At 36.9% G+C, this 16,302-nt stretch overlaps 1 long non-coding RNA gene across 1 annotated transcript; it reads right to left on the bottom strand.

Moving 5' to 3' along the window:
* Positions 1-13,711: 13,711 nt before the first annotated feature.
* Positions 13,712-16,041, bottom strand: LOC144365854 (uncharacterized). Its single transcript, XR_013424585.1, has 2 exons — positions 15,559-16,041; positions 13,712-14,015 (listed from the first exon to the last, which is right to left on the bottom strand). It is a non-coding gene; the product is annotated as an uncharacterized LOC144365854 (long non-coding RNA).
* Positions 16,042-16,302: the final 261 nt, after the last annotated feature.

Raw genomic sequence — 16,302 nt, 5'->3', positions numbered from 1 at the left:
CAAAATATATATATATTTAAATTAAAAAGTTTTGTGTGACTAACTGGGTTTCAAAATATGAAAAAATGTGATATTTCTTTTCTAATATCTGTTAACCTTCTATGCCTTTTCTCTCACCAAATTTCTGAGTCATTTTTTAACTATTAGTTTAAATTTTGCCAATTGGAAGCAAGTAAAAACTTGCGGATGTGCTATAGATAAGTGGTTCTCAAATGGGAGTTGGTAGGAGAATATCAGAATGTGCAGAGATAATGGAGGGAAGAATGTGTAGTTTGGAAAAACTCCCGAACTGGGTCTACAACCCCTACCCTACCCTCTTCCTCATGTGGAACTACTGTCGAGCAATTACTTCCTAACATGAGACCAAACCACTGTCACAGAGCTAGAGCCAACACACATGGCTAGAAACCTTGAGAATGAAAAGGCAAACTTTTTCCTTTTCCCAGGAAAAGAAACAAGGAAGTATCAGAAGAGCAGTCAATAACAGGAAAGTTGCTTAAAAGGCCATGCTGTTGGGAGGAGAATGGATGATATTCTATCTATTAGGAACTGGATGTTGTTGCAATTAAGAGAGGCCTGGAAAGCAGTGATTGACACAGAAAAATTCCATTCTGAAAAAGAAGACAGCAAACTAGCAGTGCGCACTGACTGCTATAGTTGGGAGATGAGATGTCCCCAAAAGCTCATGGGTGAGACAATGCTAGAATGTTGAGAGGTGAAATGATTAGAATATGAGTGATGTCTAATTCATGGATTAATCCACCAATATGGATTAACTGGGTGGTAACTGTAGGCATGTAGGGTGTAGCTAGAAGAAGCAGATCCCTGGGGACATGACTTTGGAGTTTGTGTTTTGTCCCTGGTGTGAGGATTTTTCTCTCTGCTCCCCACTTTTCTTTCCCCCTTTCCTGAGGTCATGTCTGAGCTACTTTCCTCTGCCCCACCCTTCTGTCAAGATGTTCTGCCTCATCTTGGGCCCAGAGCTATAGAGATGGTGGATCATGACCTGAACCTCTGAAACCATGGACCAAAATAAACTTTTCCTCCTTTATGTTGTTCTTGAAACACTGACACTATGGCTTCAGAAACCCAGGAAACTTCCAGCTCTCCTTTGCCAGTGTAGTGCCAGCAGCTGCCTTTATCTCATCATCTAACATGGCTGCTAAAGCTCCAGATATCACAAGTGAGTTGCAAGAAACTAGCAAGTGAGAAAAGGGAAAGGTGTACTTTAAAGAAAACTCCTAGGAAGAAGCATCAAAATTTTTCCAACGTGGACACATAGTCTCATCTGCTGTAATTGGGCCTGGAAAATGCAGTCTTGACTCCAAGCTGCAAAGTGAGAAGATAAAAACATTAAAATATATATATCTATATTAAAGAAGAACGGAAGGGGAATTGAGTGTTGAATGCTACAGTCTGAGTCTTGAATGTCTCCCAAAGACCCATGTGTTATTATAGACTTGATCCTCAGGGTGGCGCTAGTGGGGCCTATCAAGAGATCATCCAGGACATACATCCACAGGGACTGTGGGACTCTGATCCCTTCCTTCATCTTTCTGTTGTTTTCTGGCCGTAAAGCGAGTGGTTTTTCCTCTATCTCATGCTCCCTGCCTTGGTCATCCAGCACCCCCACCAGAGGCCTAATGTCAAGTGTCTGCCTCATCATGGACTAGAAGCTCCATAACTGAGACCAAAAAACCTTTCCTCGTTATAAACTGATAATCTCTGGTATTTGTTCTAATGACAAAGAGCTGTCTAACATAGTAAATAATAGTTTCTGCCACAGAGACATTTACTATCCTCCAAATTAGTGCATCAAGTTAAATTTATATGACAAATGATATAACTTACAAATTTTCATTAATTGAAAATCATTTGGGAAGACAAAATTGGGGGTTGTATGGAATTCATATGAGTTATATGTCAATGGAAAAAACTGACAAAGTCAATGAGGTTGGGATCAGCAACCCTATTTTCTAGTTTGTTGTAAGGCCTATTTTTAATTTCAGAGTGGCTTAGTTATTTGTGTTCTTTTTTTTTTTTTTCATGTAAGTTCAGTGTTTACTACCAGCTTTACCTAAACATTCAAACTTCACCCGCAGCCCTGATGTTTCAAAGTTAACGTAAATTTCTGATTTGTCAAATATAAAATAGGACTTGTGCCAATGTTCAAAATAAACTATATTCACCTTTTTCGATAGATATTTCCTGTCTCTGTCTGATTTCCACAATAATAGGCATTGTACCACTATTAACTCATATCTTAATTCCTATAATTCAATGGGTGATGGTAACAGGAGTCACTACTGAAAAACTACCAAGTTTAAGTGTTTAATTCAGAGATGTTAATGAATGATTAGCTCTATTTTGATATGAAAACCTCTCAATTATTAAAATAATATCCCCAAATTCTTTCCTTATTCATTGACTTCGTAAATTTTCATTCTGTGTAAATATAAAGTAAGTCAAAATAATTCTTCATTGTGCTTCAATCATTAATTTAACTAAATTGTAAATTCAAATCCATATAGAACACAAGTGAGTTTAATTAAAAAGTTTAAATGGGGAAATGTTTAAGAATATGGACTACTTAGAGTAACTTCAGAGTCAAAAAAACTTCCAAGATCTTGTCCTGTACTTCACTTAGCTAATTGTTCCTGTATACACCTTAGACCTGGTCACTACCAGCTACTGCAGCCTTTCTATGATCTCAGTTTTAGGCAGCTCATTCTCCAACCAACAGCTTCTAATTTTGACATTTATTCTTTCTTCTACTTCAATTTCAAAAATCCATTCATAGAATTTCCCTTCTCTCTCTCTTTCCCTCCACCCTCTCGTCCCTGTTTAAGAGAGAAGGGAAATTGCATGGTAAAGGAAGGAGACCCTCATTGTTATACAAAAATTACATATAAGAGGAAGTGAGGGGAAAGGGGAAAAAAAACAAGATAGAGAAATGAATTACAATAGTGGGTTAGAGAGAGAAGATGGGAGGGGAGGGGAGGGGAGGTGAGAGGAGGGGAGGGGAGGGGGGATAGTAGGGGATAGGAAAGGCAGCAGAATACAACAGACACTAGTATGGCAATATGTAAAATAGTGAATGTGTAACCCATGTGATTCTGCAATCTGTATACGGGGTAAAAATGGGAGTTCATAACCCACTTGAATCAAATGTATGAAATATGATATGTCAAGAACTATGTAATATTTTGAACAACTAATAATTTGAAAAATAATAAAAAAAAAAACAGAAATTGGTACCAGAAAAAAAACAATCCACTCATAGGACCACTTTGTCACTGTCTTTCAGTTCCCTTAGTCCTGACCTTCCTCCTTACGCAGCTAAAATTGTGCTAGTCATTAGAATTATAGCCTTTCCAGGCACAGTGGCACACACCTGGAATCTCAACAATTTAGGAGGCTGAGACAGGAGGATCACAAGTTCAAAGCCAGCCTCAGCAAGTTAGTGGGGCCCTAAGCAATTCAGTGAGACTCTGTCTCCAAATAGCTCCCCTGGGTTCAATCTCCTATACAAAAAAAAAAAGAAAGAAAGAAAGAAATTATAGCCTCAAATTTTCATCCTCTTTTGTTTTCAGATTTGCAAGAAAAACCTCCAAACATGGTTAAATGTACCTTTCTTTCACTCTACACCTACCCTACTTCCAATTGAATATGGAATTTTAAATGACAACTATGTCTAATTTTTAGTAGCTCTTTCCCCCTCTTCCTTTTTCATGGATGACCTGGTTTCCAATTTCAATCAGAAAAAAATAAAAAGCAATCATTAGTTCCACAAGCTCTCACCCTCCACCCACATACCTACATCTGTATTCACATATTTTTTTCTCCCAATCTGTTCCCATAAATGAACTGCACGTAGTCCTATTGAAGGCCGACATCTCCTCTTGTGTACCAAAATCTACATTGTCTGGCCAATTAGATTACATGTCTTCAGCAAGTCTCTTCTCTCTTTTGCCTCATCAGTTGTCCCCGTTTACTTTGGATCATTCCATTCATCAATGAATTTGCTATAATTTCACAGATCTTTCTGAAACAAACACACACACACACACACACACACACACACACACACAACCTTCTGGACTCCATTTCACTCCACAGCTATCATTTCTCTGCTCCACACTTCAGGAGAACTCCTTGATGGAGTTGTCCGTACTTGACAGACTCTTCTCCTACCTTTTCTTTTAAACCCATTTTATTCAGGCTTTCCTCCAGACCACTCTACCAAAGCTGCTCCAGTCGTGGTTATCAGTGACCTCCACATCATTACATTCCAAGGCCAGTTCCCAGTCTTAACTTCACTTGAATTATCAGTACTATATGACACAGATAATTTTTCCTGAGATACTTTTTTCCTTCTGCCAGCAGGTTAACAAGTTCTCCTTGTCTTCCTCCTGCCTTGATGGCTACTCATTCTCAGTATTATTTGTTAGTGGAATAGTCCAGGATTTAGTTCCTGGGTCTCTTTTCAATCTACTCATTCTCATGGGAACTTCATTCAATCTCAGACGAGTGACTCAAATATTTATCTTTATACTACTTCCTTGAATTCTAACCCTTTCTATCCAACTAGCTGTTTCACAGTGTTGCTTAGATTTCTAACAGGCATCTCAAATCTCTCATGCCTAAACTGAACTCTTGATCTCTCTCTACACAAACAAAACCATTCTCTTTTATAGCAGACATTTTCATCTCTGCTGATGCCAACCATATCAGCATCAGTCAGGCTGAGCTGGGTTTTGCTACAGTAATAAATCAGCTTTCAACAGCAAGGGTTCATTTCTGGCTGTGTATCTTTATGTATCCTGTAGTTGCCACATCATCTTTGTCCTAGGAATCAGAATGACTGAGCAGTCTTTTTCTAACAGAAAAAAAATGACACAGAAAATCTAGTATTGATGCTTAAAGCTTCTACCCACTTTTATTAGTCAAGCAAATCACATGGCCTCCCATTTTCAAGAGCAGAAGTATATTATCCTTTCACAAGAAGGAATCCTACACTGAGGGAAACTAAAATATTTGGTAAATAATAAAACAGTCTACTACCTTGGTCCTCCAGTTGCTCCAGCTAAAATTCTTGACTTCTTTTTAAAAAAAAATCTAGTCCATCAATAGATCTTGCTGCCTCTCATTGCTATACAGCCTAGACTCCATTTATGTTTTTCTAACTGGTTTCCCTTGTCTTCTTCAGGTGTTTGTTCAAACTTCACCTTTGAAATGAGTCTTTATTACCATTCTGTTTAAAGTTTCACCTCCCTCTTCACTCTGACACCCTCTCCCTCTCTTGGTAGCTTGTTTCCACAGCATTTGTTACTTTGTAATTTTCTGGTATGTTTTTATTTGTTGCCCCCTCACTGAACTAGAACACAGGTTTCCTGACTCTACCCTGTTCACTATTGTGGGTCTATCATACACAACAATGTCTGGGTCGCTCAGCACTCAATATACATATATTTACTTAATGAACAAATCAATGAATGACTCTGTGAACTTAAACACAGAAAGGTCCAACTTACGGACTTAAAAATATGGTACTCGTTAACATATATTAAGCATTCACACAAACCCAAAGAGATTGCTGAGTGATTTGTCTCAAACTAGAGAAAATAAAAAGAATTAGAGAATCTGAATAGCACTTTAAAAAAAAGCATTCAAAACATTAACACTATAATATTAATGATCCAAGCAAAACTTCAAACTTTCTTATTTGATTAATTATAGACAGATGAATTTAAATCCAAACTTGAAATTGTATATGATTTCTCATCTCTAACAAAGCAAAGCATAAGGGACCATTTCATAAACATCTATACCAGTGTTGGTAAAAAGTAAAAATTCACTTTGCCTCTGACTCCAGATTTAAAGAAGAAAGCCTATTGGTCCGTTTAATTTCTTGCATGCTATAATGATTTTGCCAAGAGTAGAATTTCTCAACCTTAGACCTACTCAAATTTGAGGCTGAGTAATCCTGTTGTAGGAGGTTGCATTCTAGGATGCTGTATTCTAAAATGCCGAACAGCATCTCCATCTGTTCACAAGGTGCCAGCCAGTAGCCCTCCACAGTTATGAACAAAAGCTGTCTTCAGTAATTATCAGATGTCTCCAGGGGAGTGAGACCTAGCAGTGACCCGATTGAAAACTACTGCTTAGAGTTTGACAGTACCAGGATAGTCAGCACTCCTGTGTGTCTGCAACATGTGACTTAAAAAACACCATGGGATTATATGAAATAACGATGGAATTATAGAAATAAAAATGCGAATCGGGCAAGCAGATCCTTAAGTGTATGACTTAGAGAAATATTGAAAAAGCTTCCCTTGAAAAAAGGACCCCCTGATTTTTTCCACAGGAATGTCTTTGGCTTGGCAGTGTAGAAGGATGTAACCCAGAAAGTATTACTTATCAGGGTATATTGGTGTATTAATGTATATTGCTTTAAAGATAATCTAGGAACAGAATTCAAGACCAAGGGGAAAGATAATGAAAGCTTTTTACTGGAGAAAAATGAAAGAAAATTCCAGGACATAGTCAGGAGGCTCTGCAGTGAAAAATATTGTTTATCTGGAAATACATGAAGTCTCCAGCCATGTTACCAAAGGAGAATGAACCTGTGCAGGAAAATTTCACTTGTCAACCACTTGTTAAGGATTAATTCCTCAGTGGTCACCTCAACCACATGAAAAATAACAGTGAAATTATCAATTAAAAGCAATATACAGGCAGTTTTTAGCCAATATTAAATGACTAACTTTATTACTACTAGGGTCTGTATTAATATTTCAAATTTTTAAAAATTGGAAATCAAGTTATTCAAAACTAACAGGAACTCTGCCATACTTTTGAAATTTACTTTTAAATGAAACCCTCAAATATTTAAAAATTTTAAAAAACTCTTAAGTCTTTAATAATTTTAATTGATTTTTTCCTTAAAATTGTTAAATTCTCTGACTAAATGCAAAAAAAAAAAAATTAGCAAGATAACTGAGAGGAGCCCTTATGATATGACCTGCTCAATTTTTCTGACTCAGTTCTTCTGGAAACCACAAAAAATTTTAGACCAACACTTGGAGCAATAGGTGATTTTAAATAAGTAGAGTTTTAACTACTTTTAAAGAAACTATATTTATCAAATTATTATGCTCCATATTTCTTTCTTTCCAGTAAAGACATTTTTGAAATATTTATGACTGTTAAATGTGAATCCTTTTTCAATTATACATAGTAATTGGAGGGTTTGGCATAAATAAATATAAATGTACATATTATTAGAAATTTTAAATCCAGTTGGTGGACTACAGAAATTTAAATCTCACCTCTACATTTACACTAGAGCTACATTCAGGTAGCAAAATTTATTTCTTTTTTATTTTTTGGTGGTGCTGGGGATTGAACCCAAGGCCTTGTGCATGCAAGTCAAGCACTCTACCAACTGAGCTCTATCCCTAGCGAGGGAACAAACTTTATTAATTCAAGTTTCATTTTCTATCCTAATCCTGAAAAAATATACAAATAAATGACAACAGTACCAAAAGTAAGTTAGTGCAAAATTTTAGAAATCCATTGATCTCTTGGGTGTACAAATAATGTACCTACTCCCTACAATTAAATATTAGTCACAAGAATATATATTTTAAAATATATATATATACATATTTGGGGTGGGGATACTAGAAATTGAACACAGAGGCACTTTACCACAGAGTTACATTCTAGCCCATTTTATTTTTTATTTCTGAGATAGGGTTTCACTAAGTTGCGTAGGCCCTCACTAAATTGCTGAGGCTGGTCTTGAACTTGCAGTCCTCCTACCTCATCCTCCTCAGTCACTGAAATTACAGGTATGTGCCACCCCACCTTGCATAAAATATTCTGACATTGCCATCTAAATACAATTGACCAACTAAAAGAATATTTGCCTTCATCTGTTTCAAAAAATTCTTGAAACATGCATTTAATGTATGTAACTTTTGTATTTGCAGTGTAAGTGGAAAAAATTTAGATGTTTTTCAGTTTTTATTTTAGTGAAAAAAAAAGTTATTTTTAAAGAGAAAATAATAGCCCATCCATCAGCAGGGTGAACTGAGGCATTGGATTTAAGAAGAAAACTATGACCATAGGTTCAAGTTCTCAAGAATCCATTAATAAAGAATTTTTGTTTGTCTGCCAAAGCTGATTTTTAAACAGAGTATATTAAGAGATAGAGCAAAAAAGAAATTCACAGGCGTTTCCTGCCAAACAGTGTGCCATGTGCATATTCTTGAGTGATTTTTAAAATCTCAGCTTTTGTTTAGTTGTATTTCTGCTAAATTTTCGTTGACTTGTACATAGCTCACAGGAGTAGAAATTTATCTGTGACCTAAGAGAAGTTCCTGGCTCTACTAAAATGCACAGTTTCCTTTCCTTTGCTAATTCTCTTGCTTATTTGGGGATCTGGAAGTTTGCAAGGCCAAAATACTCACCTGGAATACCTTACCCAGCGGAATGTGCTACTGTATCTGGATATGTGTTCTGTTTGAATCATGGAAAGAGCTTTGTATTTGCTTTTTTTAAGTTGTGCTAGTCAATTCTATTGCTTCTTCCTACAAGTAAAATCCAGGAGTTCTGAAGAAGGTATACCACATTCTGTGGAAGATTGAAAGTGAGCCAAGAGATGTCTAGCATAGTGCATATATAATGCAAGTATCTATTCAGAGGATGCTAATGCTAACTATTGAGTACTGGAAATGTAGGACAAAGGTAGTTTTGCTTGCATGGAAACAAAATATTCAATCTCAAAATACCTCAATCCAAATTAGCAATGCACACATCTTTGCCAAACAAAAGCAAAGCAAAATAATAATAACAATAATAAAATAGTGTTATGTCCCCTTTCTCAGATAATGTCACAAACCCAAACCACATTGTCTAGAATTCCTAGTTCCTGAAAACCTTCACAGATGTTAGTCACCAGGTCTTGTTTATAATACCTCAAAATTTTTGTAAAATAAAACTTCTATTTTCCCTGCCATTACTTTAGGCTTTATCTTTTTTCCAGTCACATATCATGCCAATCTTCACCATGCCACATGTGCTTTTGCTTCACAGTTATTTCCATGGACCTGAAGCCCAATATTCTGGCTGTCCTTGAGTTGTGGTTGTGTTGTGTTACCTCTATTCATTTCTCCAGACTACCCATAGCCCATACTTCAGCAGAACTAGCCCCTCCCTTTTTAATATTGCCTAGTCATATATTCATACTGATTCTGTAGCTGTGTGATGTTTATTACAACTAAAGGAAGGTTATTTGTATCTTTTGTAGTAAACTGCTTTTTGATGAGGGCAGGGCTTGCCTCACTCAACTTACCTTATGGACCCCTTTCAAAGTGTCCTGCATCTTGTTTTAAGAATCTGTTAAAAATGTTCAGTTCAAGCAAGTGATCATCAAGTTAAACAATGAAATTCTCAAAATTATCAACTTGAAGTAAATTTATTCATTGATGACTTATGTAAGACTTAGTTTGGTTTAGCTAAGTGTCAATTCATGTTAGAAGAAATTTGAGGAAGAAAATGATTTATTCTTCTTTCTTAGGTAGTTGATAAAATGGTAGTTAATAAAATTGGTAAACTACCACCTTCCCAATCCAAAACAATAAACTACCACCTTCCCAATCCAAAACAATAAACTACCACCTTCCCAATCCAAAACAATGTGTAGTTCTTAGACATCAGGACTTTATTCCATTTCAACAGGCAAATGAGATGCATGCTAGTCAAAATAAGCTTCTCAGCATCAAAGAATGACACAAAGACATGTAATAAGGGGCTGGAGCTGGGGCTCAGCGGTAGTGCACTTATCTGGTATATGTAGGCACTGGGTTCGATTCTCAGCACCCCATATAAATAAATAAATAAAATAAAGGTCTACCAATTAATTAAAAAAAACATGTAATAATAGGAAAATGTAATGGAATTCATTTCCTGAATGAATATGTATAAAATATGAATTTTATATTGACTTTTATTTCCCTAAATAGAAGAGTCCTCTATAGGCCATATACATTTACATCTTTCATCAAAAATGAGAAACATCAACTGGCTATAACTTTAATTATAATTATTACAAATTATTTTCGTAATGACGAAAAGTGTTAAAGTAACTCTGTATGGGTTCTTCCCTAAGTTCTGTATAAAACAGGGTAAGAAAGCAGTTTCCTATTACCTTTGAACTCAAAAAACAATAAGCAACTAACATGAGGCTCCAAATACACACAAAAATCATTTAAGAATTTAGAGTGTTTGTAAATAATAGTACATTGAATATTGAGTGTTATTTGATACCAATTCTCCGTATCAAAAAAATGCATAACATGTAATGTATGTGCACATATACACCATAGATATACATAAATATATATGTGCGTGTGTCTATGTGTGTGTATATGTGTATGCACAAAAGCCCTTAACTAAATTTAATTGAATATATGTATAAATATATATATATGTATATTACACATATACATATATATTTATATAATATACATATATATTTTTACATATGAGGAGGGCTAAATATACATATATTCATAAATATACATATATACTCAATTAAATTTACAAAAGCCCTTTGTTAAGGGCTTCCCTTTGGGCCTCATTTTATAGATAAGGAAAAATAAGAAACATAAAATCTAAATAATTTGAGAATTTGAGCACTGTCATGCAGCTACTATGTGGCAGAGCCTGGGTTTAACCTACCCCTGTGCTTCCAAGTCCAAGCACTTAATCACTGACTAAGCTTATGGGGTAGCAGTAGGGGGGTAGAGAAAGGAGAAGGAGAGAGATACTATTAGGAAATTCAACCAAACTGTATTTCTCAGTAATATATTGTTACTAAGAATAACAATACTTTTAACTGTTTTTATTCATTCTGTATTTAAACTCTCAGATATAGTGTATACATGCACACATGAGTATATACATGTATGTATACACATCTATGTTTTATATGTTTTATTCTAAAATATCTAAAAAATTTTTTCCAGGAAGAAGAAATATATAAGCATATACAATATATTCGTAATGTCAGGCATGGTGGTGCATGCCTGTAATCCCAGTGGCTAAGGTAAGAGGGTTGCAAGTTCAAAGCCACTCTCAGTTATTTAGTGAGGCTCTAAGCAACTGAGTAAGACTCTGTCTCAAAATAAAAATAAAGAAAAAGGGCTGGGGATGTAATTCATTTCAGTGGTTAAGAGTCCCAGGGTTTAATCTTGGTATAAAAAACAAAACCAGAAAAACTTATCAATGCATTTTGAGAAGGGAATAAATAAACTTTTATATGTTGTGAAAGTCTTAAAAATTAGATATAGTCAGACTAAAGAAAAATAAGCCTGATTTTTAAAACTGGGAACAACAAGGGTGGAACTTCAGCACATTAATATGTAAATTCTAAGTTTCCGGAGAAATTGAGCTTTGTCAGTGCTGAGACCTTTTCCTTTAACCACAAGGGCTGAGCATCCCCTAGCCTTCTCGTTTGCCCTCGAGTGAGAACTGAGTTATGACTGGCTGTGGTGGGGAGAGAAGAACTGTTCCAGGACACACGATGGGGTGGGCTGGGGGAGGGCTAAGTGAAGGCCTGCCATGTAGCTTGTAAAGTGCAGCAGCTGTGGCCTGTTTTCACTAATATCTGACATGTTTCCTTGGCCACCAGCCAAATTGAGCTGTACCCAACACTTCTCCCATCCTTCCTGTGCCTCCAGGATCCTTTGTAACTGCTACTTGAGACTCCAGTCCACTCCAAGTCAATCTTTGGGTTCCTTCCTCCCCTTAACTGCAGGCATCCCACCCTAATTAATTAAGCCGGCACCACCTTCATCGGGGACCTTCCCACACTTTGCCCTTCGCCAGCCCAGAAACATCAGCACATTCCTGACTTCATCACTTGTCAACTCCCTTTCTGTTAAAGACCAGTGTCCCCTTTCCCTGACCTGGCCTCTGATTTGATCTCACTTTAAAGTATCCCACTTTAAGAGACAGTAACAAATGCTGCCTTTTTCCTGTTTGGTTTGTTTATTCATGTTCACCAGGCCTGTTATAATTAAAGACCAAGGGACTTAGGAGAAGAGCCCAGAAGATAGTTCATGCATTTGATGTGTGGATAAACTCAATATTGGATTTGTGACTAAGCTCACTTTACCTATTACTAACTATGTGACCTTGTTGAGTTTGTTAAGCCCTCGTCAGTCATTCAGATACTCATTAAGCACCCATTACTGTGCCATTTTCTGTTGTAAATGCTGGAGCTTTAAACAAATAAGTTAAAAAAAAAAATACTCGTCTTCAGAGAAGCTTATACTTAGGAGAGGGGAGATGTCTATTAATAAGTAGATGAATTTAAAAATATAAATAGACATTTAAGAAAACAGTGGAAGGAATGAGAGAAGAAGGATAGGGAGTGCAGCATAGGAAGACTGGGTGCAGAGGAGAAGGTGGCAACTTGGAATAGAATAGTCAGGAATCACCTGATGTGACATTCCACCAGACCTAAGGAGGTAGGAGAGGGAGCAGATGGATACTTGGGGGAATCATTTCCAATGGAAGAAATAGTGAGCATAAAGGCCCTGAGAGAGGAGGATCTTATGTAGAATATTGAAAGATTAGCAAAAGACATATGCCTGATAGAGAACAGAAAACAGGAACAGGTAATGTCAGAGGCACAGGGAACTAGGACACTGAGGGTCTTGTTCATAACAGAGAACCTGACTTTGAAATGGGAAATTACTTGATGGTATTGATTAGAAGAGCAACATGATTTGACTTATTTCTGAAAAGCGTCAACCAACTCCTCTATAAAATGGTGATTAATAGTAACAAGGTGATTAAGATAAACCTGTCTGCTCAACTCCAGAGCCACAGCTTACCAGCAGTGGGACTTTAGGTGAATTTTTCAGCCCTCCCAAACTTGTTTTCTCTTTTTCAAAGTAAAATTAATAGCAGTTTCTATTTCACAAGGTTGTTGAAAGAATAAATCATATATAGTGCGTGTCATGGTGATTCCCATAGTGCCTGGCACATGCAGAAGCCAGAAATGTGCTAGTATCATCAGGGTGGTGAAACCAGTGAAGTAATGTAAGTGGGGTGCTTGGCATAGTGTCCAGCAGGGCAGACACTTCCACGTCATCTGCTATTATTTATGAGTATTACCAATTACTACTCACTAGCTGTTTTGAGGTAATTGGGTACCTTTCACAAGTTTATAGTATATCACTTAAAAAGAGAATAGCATAAATTCATAGATAATCTCTAGATGTCTCAGGATTAACAAAGATAATTGAGTTCTACTCTATGAAACACCACAATGTACTTGAGTGCACACACATGCATGTATACACATATCCCAATATGAATACACACTCCCTTGCCTTATTAAAAAAATTATATATATATATGCACATATATATATACACACACACACATATCATTTTTTTAAAGAAAAAGTTGAGACAAGTCTCTGTGTGTTGCTGACCCATTGGATGTAAAAAATAAAAATTGGTCTTCTCAATCTAAATTAAAAAAAAAAGTCATCAGAAAGAGATTCTGCAAAGAATAATATTTTGACGAGAATGTCAGAACATTGTAATGAGAATACACATGCCATAGTAAAGGCATAGTCCAAAAAGTGGAGGTAAGGAAAAGTTTTTAAAGACAAAAAGGAGGAGGATTACAACAGATATGTTGAAACTTTAATCCTTTGTAACAATAACAAATAACAAGAGTAGTATCAGCCAAGGGTTGAACAGAACACTGCTGGGCAGATGTCCTTGTTTTTGTAGAAAACTGTAGTGACCTCTGTGCAAGCTTCTTGTTCTGGGAGAGTCTTTTGTGATAAGTACTGACCGGCCACCAGGCATGTGAACCCTTCCCTCAGTGGTCTACACTGTATTACTTTAGTTGGTTTTCTTGTTGGGATGACATCAGCAACACCATTTTGATTCTGATGACTTTCTTACTTCTTTCACTGTGTCCTGAAAGAAAGAAATGTTTAAATCCAAATCTGCATCCTCAATGTTTAGTGACCATTCCATCTGAGAGAATTGCCTGGCCTTGTGTAGAATAGCACAAATTTAAAAAAGTGATAGTAAGTGAGGATAATTTCCTATCTGATTTTAAGGTCATTTTTTAAAATTTTAAATAAAAATAAGGTTAAATCCCAAATAGGCTGCACTTTCAAACAATTCAAAAGTTACACCTACCATGAAATGAGGGTGGCTCCTCCCCAGACTTGCCACCTCCCCATGATTTGTTTTCTTCCTTTCTTTTCATATTCATTTGAGTGCTCTGCTTAGCCAGTGCCCTGAAAAACCTATCTGTTGAGGTATCCATCTCTATCTCTGGCTCCACAAAGCCCATGCTCTAAAATGCGCCCTTGCTGACATGTCCTCTGGTGGTGATCAATTATACTATAGATCAGTTACACGTTTCTGCTTTCTTTTAAAGGGAACCATCAAACCATCAAAAGAGGTAAGCAAAGGCAAAAAAAAAAAAGTGACATTCTGATCTTTATTAGGCAACGTGGAATGATTAGAATAATAAAATACAAATGTCCAGAAATTGGGTTATGCTCAGATGACAATAAGAAGGGATACTTTCCCTTAGACTAATTCTTTTTTGCCTTGTTCATGCGGGGATAACTGGGAAGTAGAAATTAAAACATGTCATGGCAAGGAGCAGTCTTTGCTTCCAAAGTGTTCACAAAAACACTTGTGAAGAAAATGCAGCTTCTTTGGGACCACTTAAACAATCCATCTGCTTTATTTCTCCAAAATACATCTCCACCCTGCAGGGTAGTTGGAAGTGAGGTGTGCGAAAGTTGGAGTGGCATCGACTTTAGCTTGCGTACAATTTGCAATTTCTCCCTGCCTTTTACTTGGAGTGGTCTCTTTGGGGTAAATACTCAGAAGCTCTTATTTCTGTTTTGCTGTCTTCCAGTCCCACCCCTCTATTCTTGTCCTCCAGAGGGCGCCACTTCTACGAAGGACTCGTGAGTCGCTTGCAGGGAACTGGGTGTGATTTGGATTTGTCAAGGAAGGAGCTGTCCAGGATCTCTGCCCCAAGTCTTTGGGTTGCCTTTGGCCCTTGTCCCTTCACGATGTGCTCGGTGTGCTCATCCCCAACCCCACCGGGCTGAATGGGAGCGCGTGATCCTCTGGGCTCCAGGCTCCAGCTCTGCCCAGGCTCCACCAGGTGCTCCGCTCCCGACTCGAGCCAGTTGCCTCAGGAGATTTGGATTTTTACCCAGGGAGAGACGATGGGAGACGCAGGTGTCCTACTTTATTACATCCTTCATCCGCTTCTTGGGTTTGTTACCCTCCACGGTTAGAAGGGGCTGATTTCCCCCTTCTTGTTGCTTTCTTATTGATGTTCCTCCCACACACAGACTTTCTAGGTAGTTTCCTGCTGCCCCTTTGAGATTCACTAAAAATGGTCAAAGAGAGCAGAAAGAGAAAAAAAAAAAAAAGCCAATAAAGAAACGACTGGAAAGGATTTTCCAAACATCACACTGCTTACCTTTAGTGGTACCAACGGCTTATGTTCTGAATAGCATCCTGGTTGTATAGCTCTTTCCCTACACTATGCAGAGAGCTCCTTGAGACCAGGGTTGCTTTAACTCGCGTTTGAATCCTGCAAAGATGCAACATGGACAGTGTCTACTGATGTTTGATAAATAATGACATAGGTCGAGATTTGGGCAGGGTTTCCACATGTATGTTTGTTTATTTGAATTTGACTTATAATTGCAAAAGCAACAAATATTTACTACCTTGGTGAAAATCTTATACTCTTACCCATTATACATACAACTAATAAGATTAAGCTAGCTTAAGCATCTACTCCTTGATTGTTAAGAGAAACATGGTAGAGTATTTTTGTTATTAAAAAAAAAAGTTTAGGGGATTGGGAGTGTAACTTAGTGGTAGAGCACTTTAATTTATTATTATTTAATAATAAATTAAAATTTTAAAATAAAGTTTAAACCTGTTAATGTTTTAAAAAAAAAGCAAAAAAGAATTGTCATAACCTAACTTCTCTTTTCCCCCTGATATTTTGGAAATTTGTTGTCATGCAGTTCTGGAGAACAGAAGGCTACAGTTAAGGTGTGGTCAAGGCTATTCTTTCTTAAAAACCTAGGAAAGGATCTTCCTTACTTATTCCAACTTCTGGGGGTGGCTGGCTGTCCTTCAGTCCCTGGCTAGTGTCATAAGTCCAGTCTCAGTCTCTGTCTTCATGTGACCTTCTTCATGTTTGAATTTC

Source organism: Ictidomys tridecemlineatus, chromosome 8 (assembly GCF_052094955.1).
Source record: "Ictidomys tridecemlineatus isolate mIctTri1 chromosome 8, mIctTri1.hap1, whole genome shotgun sequence".
Lineage (NCBI taxonomy): Eukaryota > Metazoa > Chordata > Mammalia > Rodentia > Sciuridae > Ictidomys > Ictidomys tridecemlineatus.
Note: the sequence above shows the minus strand (reverse complement) of the source record. Positions and strands in the feature narration are given on the sequence as shown.